The sequence below is a fragment of the Haliotis asinina genome, chromosome 1 (genome assembly GCF_037392515.1).
Source record: "Haliotis asinina isolate JCU_RB_2024 chromosome 1, JCU_Hal_asi_v2, whole genome shotgun sequence".
NCBI lineage: Eukaryota > Metazoa > Mollusca > Gastropoda > Lepetellida > Haliotidae > Haliotis > Haliotis asinina.
In genome coordinates this window covers 31,706,085-31,718,687 of record NC_090280.1, presented here as the reverse complement: position 1 = coordinate 31,718,687, position 12,603 = coordinate 31,706,085, and the positions used below count along the sequence as shown (strand labels likewise).

Here is a 12,603-nt window from a genome sequence, read left to right as displayed (position 1 = left end):
AGCAAAAGATGTATTTTTCTTCTATGGAAGGCAAGAAATGTGTATTTTTCTGTTACGGAAGGCAAGTCAGGCTTATATTTCTGTTCCAGACGATAAGAATTGCGGTTATTCCTGTGTCAAGATACAAAACTGATGTATCGTTTTGTTAAGTAAGGTCGAAAGGTGTATGATTTTGTTACGTAAGGCAATAGAATGTATATTTCTGTGATGAAAGGCAAGACTTGCGTATACTACTGTATTCAATACAAGCGTATTGTATATTTCGGTTCCGAAAGGCAAGTAGATTTGTGTCATCAAGACTACCTGCAAACGCAAAGTGTGCTTCTGTCATGCGTATTCCGTACAGATCTGTGGTTGATGGTGGTTACGTATTCTGTACAGTGCCAAGATTGGCAATAGTTGTGTTGGTATTTTCTGTTCCTGGCAAACGATCCTCTGTAATGTTCTGGTACTCCGCGACGGAACTAAGGCACTCACTCACTCACTTACTCCACCTAATTTGCTGTTTCGTTTGTCATTCCATCGCTAATCACCCATTACCCACTTCACCTCTCACCCCCCCTCCCACTCTCTCTCTCGTTCTCATATATATGTATATATGTGTGTGTGTGTATATATATACACACACACACACACACATATATATATACATATATACATACACATACACACACATATTATATATATATATATATATACACACACACACATACATATATACATACATAGGTACATATACACACACATATATATATATACACACACATATATGTACACTCACATATATATACACACATACATACATACATACATACATACATACATACATACATACATACATACATACATACATGCATACTCGTTCCCAATTCCTTATTCATTGTCCGTCAGTCAGTCGCTCATTCTTTTTTTTATCTCAACTCAAATGCTTCCTCTAGTGCTTGTCAAAATTCGCTCACACCACCTGTCACGCACTCGCTCACTCAGAAAATCCGTTTCTAATCCACTCTGTTATTCGTCTTTCATAGAATCAGTCTGTCTCTCACTCCGTCTTTGTCACTCACTCATCCATCATGTCCGCCTCGCGATGTGTAGTTTCTCATTCATTTACTCACTCATTCACTAAGTTCGAAATACACAAAGTTTCAATTTTATGACATTAATAGACAAACATTGTCTTTACCGTACTTACCTTGCTCAAAGACGAAGGACGCATCGTTCGAACCATCAGCGTCAACCTGAAAGAAACACAACCATTATTATTCACTTACATAAGAATCACAAGGATAAGTCAGCTTATAGAGACGTGCTACAAAAGTGGAAACATTGTTTGATCAACAGAAAGAACAGACCATTAAAGAAGCTCTGCACTCAGTATGAGACGCTTCAGAACAAACATTCAAAAACATCAGTCTGAGAAATGAACATATCGTCTTTGGCCACCATTGTTGTGCAAACTGCATACCAAAATCCCATTCTCAGAAAATGTAACATATTCATGAAACTTTCCAGGCATGCATTTATAATATAGGTATGATCGGGTAGCAGTATACGCATTTCTTATCATACGTTACATCAGTATACGCATTCGTTATCTTACATACCAGCAATATACGCATTTCTTATCATACGTGACATCAATATAGTTTTTACGCATTCGTTATCTTACATAACAGCAGTGTACGCATTTCCAGTCATACGTAACATATCAATATACGCATTCGTTATCTTACATAACAACAATAAACGCATTTCTTACCTTACGCATCATCAATATACGCATTTCTTGCCACCCTTTACAAAAATGTAAATCATTTCCTGCACAAGAGTTTATGTTTGTAAATATGTTTTCTCAAGTGTGTCAACGGGAATAAGATGATAATAATATGATCGAGGTGGGTGGGTGACTGAGTGAATACTGCTGTACGGCATTTCAGGAATTTTACATCTGTTTCCTGAGAGAAATGTCAAAATTCAATTTATCTGAGTGTTCTGGTGAATGCAGCGTAAAACAAAATATACCCGATAATAATCACAGTCATTCAGTCAGGAAGTAACGTATTACCCTCTCTACATTTGTACATTTCATATTCTTGTACAAATAAACATATTCCACTTGTGACTGTCCATATTTCAGCACTAATAAACTCGTTTTCGTATATGTATGTCATCCGTTATTGACTAAGGCTGTATTTGGTCCTCTTTACGTTATATATTCAGGGAATTCACGTGACGTGAAAACGGCTTTATGTCTGATCTAAGTTTTGCATGAAGTGGACACGTAAAATAATGTCTGAATATTCCACAAATAAGATGCATATATCCCACATGTATCCATACATTGTACATATAAAATTGATATATCCCATGTTATTATCAGCACATTCCTTGATAAATATGGATTTATCCCTTATGTATTCATGCACTCCTCGAATAAAATGGATACATCCCATATGTACCCATACATTTTACATATAAAATTGATATATCCCATATGCTATTATCTGTACATTTCACGATAAAGATGGATTTATCCCTCATGTATTCATGCACTCCTCGAATAAAATGGATATATCCCATATGTACCCATACATTTTACATATATGATTGACATATCCTATATGCTATTATCTATACATTCCATGACAAAGATGGATATACCCCTAATTATATCCATATATTCCTCAAATAAGACGGATATACCCCATATACCGTTATCAATACATTCCATGATAAAAAGGATATACGGTTTACATATCCGAACATTCCTGGAATAGGATGGATATACCCCATACACTGTTATCTGTTATCCCATGTTAAAGAAGAATATACCCCTTGTATAAACATACAATTTATGAATAAGACGAATGTACCTATACCAAAGATAACCTTATCCATATATCAATAAATGGAGAGAACATATTCCATTGCCAGCGTTCATACATCCCTCTAAATGAAGAACATATTAATTGAACCAGAGACCATGTAATGGAATGTAATCTCTTTAATTTCAACGAAATATCAATGGCATGCATTACATATAAAATGTCGAAACATTCCACGGTATACTCCTACACATTCTTTGAATGGCTTTCTTTTACAAAACTTAATATTTCTATGCATGCCTTTAATATTCATCATGGTAATAATAACAAAACCATTTGCATATCGCTCTACATCCAATCACCAGGTGGTTGCTCATGGTTACAGAATGACGTCACTGGGATATAAGTGGAATGGCACACCAATTTACAGATAATTGATCATTATGCTCTTTAGAAAACAAAAGCAACACAAAGTGATTCCGCGATCATAAAAAATATCCACTAAAAGCAGAGACCATTGTACGACTCTAACTACGTCATACGAATGAGTTAGCATGAAAAAAGATAATCCTTCGTAATCACACTTACACTAAGTTTTAGACTATGTACTGACAGAAACAAATAAGCGAGCACCACTTTATGGCAGTGTTTCTTTATTTATTCTCAGATATCTTCCCACAACGCTATTCAAATCTGATGACGGAAACTTGAAAATATTGAAATATTTAAATTAAAGAAACAAATGATTAAGTTTGAAAAAATTTACAAGTGAGTTGGATGATTCAGAACCTGAGACAATCTGGATTGGTTCATTTAGGGCTTCAGCACTGCGAGAAGGGCGTGGCGGAAGTGAAAATAATATGGTTCAGGGATTGTGAGACGAACAAGCCTGTTGACCCATCACAAATGCATGCAAGGGCATGTGAAGTGTTCATCCAACTGTAATGTAAAAAACGAAAAAAGCAGGCAACCGCACTGGAGCTGAGTTCTGTGACTGATGTGTCAAATTGGTATATCCATGTGTCATTTTGAAAGCTTTGGTGAGACTTTGATATCGTGACAGTGATAATGATACCGTTATAATAAAAACTGAGGAAGAGTCAGATGGCAATCTTGAATTGTTTCTAAAAGAGCTAGGAACAAATAAACAAACAATAAATGAGCCATATACAAATCTACACAAAGTAATGCTGCACGGAGACCCAACGAAATATAATCTACATACTTTTTAAGACACAATCGGAAACATACCATCGACTTGTGTATATCGCTAGTTTTTTTCGCTATGAAAAATATACATGTTTCACTTTATTCCCCGTGTGACATCGATCTAACCTTTCGTTTTCATATGGAATCGTTTTTCAGAAGATTTTATATGGCATTACATTGAGACTTACTGTCAGAAGCTCAATCTCGTGGTAAATGTCAAACGTCTCATTATGTGCGACACAACAATCATATTTTCTTGCTTTTACCTTAATGTTTTGTTTTACTGTCTCTATATTAAAACATAAAAAAAAATGAAACCGCTTCAAGAAGAAGCCGACAAATCACAATGCAGAAAGCTGATGATATCTTATGTCGAAAAAATATTGGCAGTGACATTTTGCAGGAAAACTAATATTATCTTGTTTTTTATGTTTCAGACAGAAACGAAATTTGATTTACTTAAATCCCAGTATTTTACCCAGTATTACACTTACATTTTACACAGTATTCTTATGAAAGGTCAGTGGCAAAAAAACACCCACTTTTCAATAATCAGTATATAAAATCTGAGAAAAAAAATTTGTTTATTGTAAGAAAGGTACGTGAAAGTCAGTGATGACACCAGGTCTTCGAATAAGTAGGGTAGTAATGTTCAGATCGGTTGCTAGTTCAAATCAGATTGTTTTATTATTTTGTCTGTCTGTAGTCCGAAATACCAAAGACTTTCTTTTAGTTTAGAATAGCCTAGTTTACACCGTGACATCCCATACATTCCCATATTACTGTAACGGCACTATTTAGACACTGGAATACATACTTATACATCTTGTATAGGACACTGTTGTATTGTAGGTTGTGGTATGGGTGTACGTTTTTTTTCACACAACTGATTCTCGTTTAGTTATGGTTTGGTCGTCTGTCGTTATACACAAAGCAAATAGAAACTATATTACATTTCAAAAGAATATTTCCTACCAAATACTTTACTGCATATTTCAATCAGAATATCAATAGACTCAATAAATGTGCTCTAGACATATCTAGCTAGTCTCAAGGGGTATAGTGGCTACAGATGGTACATTAGACAATATGAAGATATCAAACATGAAACAATGTAATGACTCTATCTTACATCGGTACTGTAATTATGCTACACTGAAAACAGATATATGGACCAGTTCTGGTTCTGTCCTTACCGTTGTATCTTGATTTCCAGTGTTCCCTACCCCAAAGAAGTGATACATGTCTTGAGAGAGAGAGATGGGTTTATGTTGACATCTTTTGTCATAATCATGGAGTTTCCCCCTCCACCCCAGCCCCCCACCCCCACCCACACACAAGCACAACACACGCACACACAACAAACATGCGAAAGAAGTTTATTGGAATGTAATTTCATGTGTTTGAGAACCCTTGTATGCTGAGAGAATTGCAGGTGACATGAACCATTTCAGGTCTTTTGTCATATTCATGGCATCTAACCCTCGCCCTCTCTCTCACGCACATACATATGATAGTAATAATTTGAATGGAACATAGGAAGTAGTACAGATCGTTGTGGTTTAAAATTTGATTATATTAGACTTTATATCACAATATAGATTAATATATGCGTGAATACATTAATACTGAAATGTCCATGTGTTTTACTTCAAAACCAGTTTAAGTAGATACAGCCGTAACTAACATTTATCGATTGGTATGTCAGGATGCTATCAAGTCAAGGCCATTTACCGTTGACACGTTTGAGCGATGAACCTTTGGTCTTTAAACGACAGAGCTAATAAACACATAATAGAAAAAATACCGACACCGAGCCAGCAAGCGTGTATGAAATGCTCCATGCCATCCAGAAAGTAATGACCCTTTACTGCAAAGCATCAAGTACAACCGTAACGATAAAGGTGATGTTGTTCATTTAAAGATTGGATTTGAACACGACTCGACGTTACTGGTGTCTATACAGGAAATATATATGTAACTGCCATCATTTAAGTCTAACTAAAGGTTTTAGTTGTACTTATCTTTTGACATACAATTCACGTACACACGTGACGGTCCTTTATCTAGTACACACGTAGAAACAAAACAAGTAACAATCATATTTTACAGATTAAACAACTGATTAAACTACATCAAGGCTAATGTGACCCCTTTCTAAGCCTCAGCTTTGCAATAAATGCCCTCCATTGTAAACATTTTAAATTATGATATTTTGTTATATTCTGAGAATATGCAGTGATTTAAACGTCTTTGACCTAGTTTTATATTTCTTTAAAGGGATAGTCTTGGACATACTTGTGGTTGTTTAACCATAAAAGAAAGCCTGATTGTTTAATGCATTTATATGCACCCACATACTGTAAAGTAAATGCAACATGCCTTTTCAAATGTCTGAAGGAGCTACACATCATTAATCTTCCGAGGGAATGAGACACATCACTAACCTGTGCAGTTCTTGTGGGTACCTACACAACACATGCATGCATCTGGTACACTAATGCAGCGAGACATCTTGACCACAACTGATTGTAATGCTGCACTGAGACATATTCACAACAATCATCAGTTCAGTGACTGTAATGGCACAACAATCATTTGTGCAGTGATAGCATTGCTGTATTGGGAAATACCTGTACAACTATCATTTGTGCAGTGATAGCATTGCTGTATTGAGAAATACCTGTACAGCTATCATTTGTGCAGTGATTGCAATGCTGCACTGAGGTGCATCTTTAAAACAACTTGCATGGTATGTAGAACTACAATGAGACACATGAACACAACACGTTTTCATGCTGTGGTGGACAATGAGATGTCTACACAGCACTCGTCCTTGCATGGTATGTGGAACTACGAGACACATGAACACAACACGTTTTCATGCTGTGGTGGACAATAAGATGTCTGCACAGCACTCATCCTTGCATGGTATGTGGAACTACGAGACACATGAACACAACACGTTTTCATGCTGTGGTGGACAATGAGATGTCTACACAACACACATCCTTGTGTGGTATGTGAAACTACAAGGAGACACAGTAACACAACACTTTTCTATGTTTTGGAGGACATTACATTGGAACCTACACTACATTGAATTAAACCATTACATTTATGAGAGTTTCAAAGTGATAAATTCTAATTTGCTTATTTACCGTTGGTTAACCTTTAGCTAGTTATATCTGTTGAGATGAATTAAAACTGAATATAATCAGAAGCAAAAAAGAAAGGTTGTATCTATTGTTGATGCTGTATGATTCTCGATATAAAGAGGCACATCTCTGAATTTTCCCCACAAGTACTCGCCGAATCTTTTTAGTGTGAATATTGACATCATCTAAACAACAGAGGATATATTTCAGGATTTGTTCGTTCTCGTTAAGTATCTTTCATGACAGTATGGCAAGATTAATCTAAAATGTTTTGTGTGGCATTTCCCATTTACAGGTTACATATGTGCTGGCCGGTGGTAACCTATCCACCATATTTAAATAACACTGAGTTTAAAACACGTACAGCAATATGGACCCAAAGGATGAAACACACAACACAATCGTACTCAATTAAAGAACAAAATTAGTCACGAATATCTGCCAATACCAAAGACATTTTTATTTATTTTTTATGAAATTTGTATGAATTAATCTTCAGATAAAATCAATGACACCAGGTGCTTCCTTAAGGGTAAATATTATTTGCAATACCAGCTGTAGGTGACTAACATATGAGTACATGGTATATAGGTTATTGTGGAGAAAAGCTTGGAAGACAGTACATGACAATATACCATACTTTATACACATTGAGCAATAACACAATGCAGTACTACATCGACCATTGAGTCATGTCCCTCGGGTACGGCTGGCAAACTGCATGTTCTTACTCAGCACTTCCAGTACATTAACTGGATTTATGTATTTGGAGTTCGATCCTCGACACCATCTCTATTATGTAACATGTCTGTAATTGACAAGTGACTTGCATGAACATTTGGCCCGAAATGCGCAACCACGTGAGTCTACTGACCAGTCAGCCACCGTAATATTTCAAACATATTTGTACATAAGCCATTAAATACACAGAATGTCTTTCAGGAAGTGGTCAGTTGTAACATATGCAATAATTGAGTAAACATCTCAGTAAAGTAAAGATTTTCAGTAACGTCACTCTCAATAAAATACAACTCGAAACGCTTTAATTTAGTATCTATACTTTACTGAGGAAATGCAATCACAGATATAACGCATGTTACATGGAAAAAATATTGACTTGTTTTTCAAGGCATAGCTGTTACACAATCTTTTTTTCAAGTTATAAAGTGAGTATTATCTTGCAGTTGTAAAATATATCTATTCATGATGAGCTGATGTTACAACTGTGAGCATAAAACATTTTTATGTCATACTTGGAGTCGAAAGGCCAACGGTAACAAGACCTGCGCGTACACGATAGAGCGTTTAAGCCCAAACGGGTTCATCAGTTTTATGGTAGGGCTCCCGTCCATTCCGGCGCTTTGTATATTGCTTATACTTTCCAACGTGACTGTACAGCACTGTATGGAAGGAAGTGTGCATGTTCACCCATATCTTGACCTGTCGTACTGACCTTTCACTTATTTGAAGTTCAAGGTCTCAAAACGCCGTATGCATATGCCAAGCATTATTCTACAAGCTGTGAGTACATTTGATTCTGGGTGAGGAATTTAAACTGCAAATGTATAAACATCAAACGTATACATCTTACGAAATATTCGTACCAACAGGAGGGTGTATAATGTCAGTAAAATCGTAATAATGTCAGTAAAATCGTAATAGTTTCATTTCTGGTACTGGTACTGAGTACAGTAAATATATATATATAATAACACCTATTTCTTAAACATTTTATTAATTTTGTTACATGTTTTTTGTTACCTTCTTGCACAAAATAATGATTTGTATGTTAACTGTTCTTTACAAACATCAATATGAATTAAGTATGGCAATGCAAATGATAAATCAGTACCATCAATTGTTGTTGTTTTTTACAAATGAAGTGTTGAAATGGTTTTTTTAGCTGGTGTTATAACATAATGACACTTCTTTAATGTGATGTTTTACATAGTGACATCTGTTTAATGTGTTATTATACAGTCACTGGTTTTATTGGTTGCTGCTGCACAACAGTGCAAACGATTGGTTAACGTCATTACATAACAACTCTGGTTATTACTGGTAACATATTGCCACCTGCTTTGTAACTTGATGTTATAACATGTTGTCACTTGATTGCTGTGCCACACATATTGCCACCTGCTTTGTAACTTGATGTTATAACATGTTGTCACTTGATTGCTGTGCCACACATATTGCCACCTGCTTTGTAACTTGATGTTATAACATGTTGTCACTTGATTGCTGTGCCACACATATTGCCACCTGCTTTGTAACTTGATGTTATAACATGTTGTCAGTTGATTGCTGTGCCAATATTTTGAGATAATTGTATTTGTCGATGTTATAACACGGAACATTGATTAAGTGCTATTTTAACAGTGATAATTATAATTGTTGATATAAGATCGTGACAGTGGTTTTATAGCTTGATGTCATAACATAGGATGCGGGTAGTAAAGGTCTGTACAACCCGTTACTGTGGGGGATTTCTTCCGATATTATATTTTGAATACCGTTAATTCAAGTGAATAGAACTGGTATTATTTCTGTAACTAACACTTTACTCAGATCGGCGCTGGTTGTTCATGTGACTAGTATTGTTGGTTCATACAAGAGGTACTGTTTGGACAAGACTAATATTGGTTTCATTTGTGAGTAGTATTCTTCCCTTTTTGACCAAAATACAAATAAAGCGCAATCATTTAATAGACATAGACTCATTGATGAGTACTAATAGTTTATAGGATTGGTACTGGTCTATCATATGACTAGTATTGCTCGTTCATGTAAATAATACTGGTCACACTTGGTTTATATATAATGAATCACCAGTGTATAAACTATTATTTTCTGCATTATGACACAATTGTATTATGCTACCATCATTGTACATGACAATCAGATTGTACAGTGCGTCATAACAACTACTATTACAACTACTACTACTACTACTACTACTACTACATCAACCACATCTACTGCAACAATTACTACAAGTGGCAAAATCTGCTTACAAGCGAACACTTGGTATAACAATTATTTCACTGTGATTCATAAACACGTTCCATCATCGTATCGCATGGTGACAATCACTGGATTGTCTGGTTCGGACCCAATTTGTTTACAAAGAACGTCATACAGGTGTAAGGCTACTGAAACAAATACCTGCGCATCATATAGTCACGATTGTACCGTCGAGTCTGCTTTCGGCAGAGATTTCTCATAAATGTGGCCAGTATTTTGTCACTTCTATTCACACGAAATGTTTGAAAAAGCACAGACGAATGTGAGATTCCAGTTACATTCGTTTAACCCTTAGCTTTTGATCAATCAGTTTTATGCAGTAAATCACTCTGTAAAGGGCATATTGAATATACAGTTAGTCAGGATTAATCAATACCACAGATCACATTAAACATACCAACATGATGTTCCTTTTTCTGAATATTTATCAGTTTTCCTTATCTTTCTACTGCTACCCCATTTCCCGCAACGACAACGACGACTGGTGTAAGTTATTCGTGGTGTCGTGGATACATAATAATTTCAACACAGAGGCGGTGTGCTGAAGCGTGTTTTAATGCATCGATCAATCATGATAATTCTCATCAATATCTCGTGTGTCAGTGTGAGTGAGTGAGTGAATGCGTGAGCATCACTCTTTAAAAAATGATCACATACCTGAATAGTTTTTAGATTCTTCTGTTCCAATTTCGCTCCACAAACTGACAAACGTTACGTTTTGAGGCAAGATGTGTAATTAGTAGTATAGATGCTGGCAAAGATAATATATGCATTTTTCTCAATGAAAACTCAGTTACGGGAAATAGCTTGTGCATTTAGCTCTTTTTGTGTACAAAGGTACAGATATGCCCTCGTTAATGCAGCACGTTAAGTTGAAAATGTGGAGAATATTGTAATAAATCAAAATTTGGAGTTCAGTTTCAAACGGAATGAGCAGATTTTATGCATGCCTACTCGCGTTGCTAAATTACGGCGCTGTTGGCAACACTTCGTCGTATTCCCAAAGTCTCTCCCACGTTCACACTGCCGTCGGACGCCGGGCTAAATTGGCGGTAGGAGTGTGACATGGCGTCGTTGATTGCTAAAGGATCTTTCTGGGAGAGACTGAGACTGGAATCCGGGGTCGGGTCATCGTGGCATAATTTGAAAGTCGTGGGAAAGGGGACGCAGGAACGTTAGGTTACTGTAAGATCGATACCGGACTACTGCCGGTCAAAACCAACTAAAATGTTACGCTTTTAAATATTTAAACAATATGCATTAAACCATAACACGCTCAGCATGCAGACGAGGAAGCCGGCGATTTTTTTCGCCATCCGGGGATGGCTTCAAGTTGATGGAATGAAGGAAAACCAGACCCAGTATGAGAAATTATGAATGAAACGGGTGCTACATAGTCAATGTGATTTTTCAAATGAAGCGTGAATGATGTTTGAATGATTGACGTAAAATTACAGCCACCGGCGACATTGCTAACAATGAGAAGTGCCAGGGTTGAAGGAGTACTACCACGACCTTTGAACAACTCACAAAAAATCTGCTCGACTGCGAAACCGCCTGGCGAAATAGTGCATAATCTTCTTGGCTGGGGTGCATGATACTGTGCATCACGGTAAAATAATGAATCGGAACAAATGTCGGATGACGACTCTGCATCATTCGGACTTCCTGGAGAGAGAAAGGGGCACTACACTTATCACGTGATGCAACTCGGCGCGGATGGATCTCGGACACGTGAGAGATTCGGCTGCAGTATATTAGCTTTTCTCGTCTCTCTTCTCGGCCCCTTAATCTACCTAAACCCTTGGGTCAACCTGATTAATGTTCCTCTCGCTGAACCCTGACACTTGTAAATATAAAACTATATCTGAGCTATTGAACACATTGTATGTTAAGGATTTCTGTCTGATAAAATTAATCACGGTGTAGCATGGTGAAGTGATATATGAGTAATTAACCTCGAGTGCCCGAACGATGAATAATTATAACAATGTCTTAAGATGCACTTGTCTGACCTTCTGCATCATACAGATATCGAACAGGACCTCAGGGGGTTGCTATCAACGGCCCGTCATCCACATCACTTTTAGAAAGGCCAACATCAGTTTGCTCCACGTTGTACATTCAGAGACAAACGTGTTTAAAAATACTACGACAAAGTAAATACCATCCCAAAGCACACACACACACATAAACACACACACAAAGAGAGAGAGAGAGAGAGATCTTGAGATCTTCAGATCTCTTCTCATCTCATATTCATGGGGTCTGCACCCTCTCTCTCACACTCAAACGCACATACACACAAACACACACAACCAACGGCTTATACACCACAAACAAACAAACAAAAACCCAAAACAACAACAACAACAACAACAACA

General features: G+C 36.6%; 1 protein-coding gene and 1 long non-coding RNA gene across 7 annotated transcripts in view; one reads left to right on the top strand and one right to left on the bottom strand.

Moving 5' to 3' along the window:
- LOC137290439 (uncharacterized) overlaps positions 1-12,603 on the top strand; it is a 155,422-nt gene that overhangs the window by 22,014 nt on the left and 120,805 nt on the right. The gene's annotated exons all lie outside the window — the stretch shown is intronic.
- The window catches only part of LOC137290394 (uncharacterized), a 376,153-nt gene that overhangs the window by 250,195 nt on the left and 113,355 nt on the right, over positions 1-12,603 (bottom strand). For all 5 annotated transcript variants that reach the window (XR_010957209.1, XR_010957207.1, XR_010957213.1 and 2 more), the window contains one exon: positions 1,193-1,238. The gene's annotated coding sequence lies outside the window, so the exon portion shown is untranslated. The remainder of the gene's footprint in view (positions 1-1,192; positions 1,239-12,603) is intronic.